The sequence below is a fragment of the Vanessa atalanta genome, unplaced genomic scaffold, assembly GCF_905147765.1.
Source record: "Vanessa atalanta unplaced genomic scaffold, ilVanAtal1.2, whole genome shotgun sequence".
NCBI classification, from domain to species: domain Eukaryota; kingdom Metazoa; phylum Arthropoda; class Insecta; order Lepidoptera; family Nymphalidae; genus Vanessa; species Vanessa atalanta.
The window spans coordinates 7,501-11,607 of record NW_025919967.1 but is presented as its reverse complement, the minus strand read 5'-3'; the positions used below and the strand labels follow the sequence as shown (position 1 = coordinate 11,607).

The 4,107-nt window shown below is 43.4% G+C and overlaps 2 non-coding genes across 2 annotated transcripts; both read right to left on the bottom strand.

Moving 5' to 3' along the window:
* Positions 1-230: 230 nt before the first annotated feature.
* LOC125076491 lies at positions 231-387 on the bottom strand. Its single transcript, XR_007120450.1, has one exon. It is a non-coding gene; the product is annotated as a 5.8S ribosomal RNA (ribosomal RNA).
* Positions 388-843: 456 nt separating this feature from the next.
* On the bottom strand, positions 844-2,746 carry LOC125076492. Its single transcript, XR_007120451.1, has one exon. It is a non-coding gene; the product is annotated as a small subunit ribosomal RNA (ribosomal RNA).
* Between the last annotated feature and the right edge of the window lie 1,361 nt (positions 2,747-4,107).

Sequence of the window (4,107 nt, the reverse complement as noted above, 5' to 3'; positions counted from 1 at the left end):
ATACACACACACGCATGTAAACGTAAACATACATACACATCGTATTTGTTATATTTGAACGGACCGAGAACGAGATTTATATTAAGTATATTTAAACACGTAATATAACACATCGAACGCGGATACCGTCATATGTTCGAGAAACGTCAGTCAGTCTATTGAGTCGGTTACGAAATAATAGACATTACGACATTAAACATTGAACAGTGTGGTTTATATTTTTATACAGCCGGCCCTCAGACAGGAGTGGTCCTGGATGTTTCTCCACGGACCGCAATGTGCGTTCGAAATGTCGATGTTCAAATGTGTCCTGCAGTTCACACTATGACGCGCAGTTAACTGCGTTCTTCATCGACCCGCGAGCCAAGTGATCCACCGTCCAGGGTAATGGTTTTTAATTTGTTTTATTTTTATAATTTCTACGATCACTCGAACGATTCTATACGCCAGTGATATGAGTTTATTTTTTTTTTATTTTTTTTTTTTTTTTCGTTTTTTTCTCTTATTTTTAGTATACAGAGAAAAATTCAAAAAATTAAAAAAAAAAAAAAAAAAGTTAAAAAAAAAAAAAAGTACAAAAAAAAAAAAAAGAAATATACATTTTATTTGAAGATGACGATGTGCGTTAACACATCGTACTTTCCTCGAAATCGACATCGAAAAATATCAGAATAGGACGCGTTACACGACTCTGGACTCTGACTCGGACACACTGCTGTGTGAGAGAGAGAGAGTGAGAATCGCGTCCTCGCATCGAAACGACACATTCCGAACGTCGATATTTGTGTTTTAGAATTTTATTATCGTTCATTATCGCACTCTTTCGAGATTGATAATTTACGTTAATGATCCTTCCGCAGGTTCCCCTACGGAAACCTTGTTACGACTTTTACTTCCTCTAAATGATCAAGTTTGGTCAACTTCCCAGCAACGCCGACGGCCGTGAAGCCACCGCGTGTCGGTCCGAAGACCTCACTAAATCATTCAATCGGTAGTAGCGACGGGCGGTGTGTACAAAGGGCAGGGACGTAATCAACGCGAGCTTATGACTCGCGCTTACTAGGAATTCCTCGTTTATGGGGGATAATTGCAAACCCCAATCCCCAGCACGAAGGAGTTTCAACGGGTTGCCCGGGCCTCTAGGCCAGGGAGAACATGCTGATTCCTTCAGTGTAGCGCGCGTGCGGCCCAGGACATCTAAGGGCATCACAGACCTGTTATTGCTCAATCTCGTGCGGCTCGAAGCCGCCGGTCCCTCTAAGAAGAATTTTAATACGCCGCCAGTGAGTTGCTCGACCGAAATCGAGCACACCTAAATGACGACGCCTATTTAGCAGGCTAGAGTCTCGTTCGTTACCGGAATTAACCAGACAAATCGCTCCACCAACTAAGAACGGCCATGCACCACCACCCACCGAATCAAGAAAGAGCTATTAATCTGTCAATCCTTCCGGTGTCCGGGCCTGGTGAGATTTCCCGTGTTGAGTCAAATTAAGCCGCAGGCTCCACTCCTGGTGGTGCCCTTCCGTCAATTCCTTTAAGTTTCAGCTTTGCAACCATACTCCCCCCGGAGTCCAAAATCTTTGGTTTCCCGGAAGCTGCCCGCCGAGCCATTGTAGTAACGTCGGCGGATCGCTAGATGACATATTTACGGTTAGAACTAGGGCGGTATCTAATCGCCTTCGAACCTCTAACTTTCGTTCTTGATTGATGAAAACACCTTTGGCAAATGCTTTCGCTGATGTTCGTCTTGCGACGATCCAAGAATTTCACCTCTAACGTCGCAATACGAATGCCCCCAGTTATCCCTATTAATCATTACCTCGGAGTTCTGAAAACCAACAAAATAGAACCGAGATCATATTCTATTATTCCATGCACGAAATATTCAAGCGGCATTTTGAGCCCGCTTTGAGCACTCTAATTTGTTCAAAGTAAAATTGTCGGCCCATCTCGACACTCACTGAAGAGCACCGCGATAGGATTTTGATATTGAACCGGCGTTTTACCGCCGGCTCACCGACGATATGCTCCGCAGACGTGTCAGTATCACCGCGGATGCGGTGCACCGACAGCGCGGCGCACAAATGCAACTACGAGCTTTTTAACCGCAACAATTTTAGTATACGCTATTGGAGCTGGAATTACCGCGGCTGCTGGCACCAGACTTGCCCTCCAATTGTTCCTCGTTAAAATATTTAAAGTGTACTCATTCCGATTACGAGGCCTCGAAAGAGTCCCGTATCGTTATTTTTCGTCACTACCTCCCCGTGCCGGGAGTGGGTAATTTGCGCGCCTGCTGCCTTCCTTGGATGTGGTAGCCGTTTCTCAGGCTCCCTCTCCGGAATCGAACCCTGATTCCCCGTTACCCGTGACAACCATGGTAGTCGCAGAAACTACCATCGAAAGTTGATAAGGCAGACATTTGAAAGATGCGTCGCCGGTACTGGACCATGCGATCGGCAAAAGTTATCCAGATTCATCAAAATTAACGACTTCGGACGAGACGCCCTCCGTCGATTGGTTTTGATCTAATAAAAGCACTCATCCCATCACTGGTCAGAGTTCTGATTGCATGTATTAGCTCTAGAATTACCACAGTTATCCAAGTAACTGAGTAAGATCTAAGGAACCAAAACTGATATATTGAGCCATTCGCGGTATCGCCTTAATACGGCTTGCACTGAGACATGCATGGCTTAATCTTTGAGACAAGCATATAACTACTGGCAGGATCAACCAGGGAGCTAACCGAGACTTGTTGAAGTCGTCAATTACTCTTCTCGTTTCATATTCGCATATAAAATACACACAAACTTATGCATGCATGTACAATATACGCACAGTATGAAACGAGCGTCTCACCGTATCGTCGATCGCGTTAGACGCGATAGATTTTAACGGTTGACTCTTATAAAAATTTATATGAGACACAAACGCGCTTTAAGCACGCGCGCGCGCGTGCGCTATAATATATAACGCGACGACAGCGGCGGCGGCGGCGGCGGCGGAGGCGTCTTCACATAATGACACATAACGGTCACGAATTCGAACGTTCTAAACGAGATCGAGTTTTTTTTTCAAAATAACACTTCGCACACGACGTGTACGTATGTATTGTTCAACGATTATTATCGTAAAACATTGGGATCGACGCCCGGTGTTTGAGTGATCGTACCGATACTCGGGTTGTGTATTTTTTGTACATGATAAATGTAAAAATTAACAAAAAGAATTTTAGAAACGACCGTTCATATATAATATAAAAATTATACACACTATACGAATACACTGAATCTTTTAAGAACTCCGTCTCTAACGTTTTCTCATATCGTCGCGACGTCGCAGATCGACTACAATGAATCAACATTTATTCCATGAGGATAGATTGTAGCGAGAGCGACGACGACGACGATAAGAGGAAGAGCGCATGAGGCAGAGAGATCTACGTGCGTCCGTCGGTCGGCACAGTTTTACAGAACGAATAAGAATCTTTTTATCATTTTCACGTGTGTCAGTGAATATCCCCCAGCGGTCGAGACGAATCGTACGTACATACTTGTTGTTACACTACGTAAAGTATAATATAACGCGATACGACGAATCGAGAGACACGCCAGAAGACACGCAACAAAGACGACAAATGAAAACGATAATAACATTTTTTTCGTTATACAAGAGTACTGATCCGGTCACTTCGCGTCTAACATCAATTTTTGAATGTTCGACGTTCGAACCGTCACTACTCCATATATATGCCTGACGATGAGTATGACATTCGGCTCGTTCGAACGGAATGTATTTTTTTTTTTATTATTATTATTATTTTATTATGTTTCTCATATTCGATCTGATATCATAAGACGACGAACCCCAGAACACGCAGCCCTATCCGAACCCCCCCCCTCCCCCTCCCCAACCCCCTCCCCCCCAACTGACACCCCAAACCCTCCAAAATCTCCAAAACTTCGATTATTTTGTTCTATATTTTTATAGATAGTATATGATTATATGATATTATGCAACGTCAATGCAACAACAACGACAACAACAACAACAACAACAACAACAACAATAAAAAAAAAAAGAAAAAAAAAAACAACAACA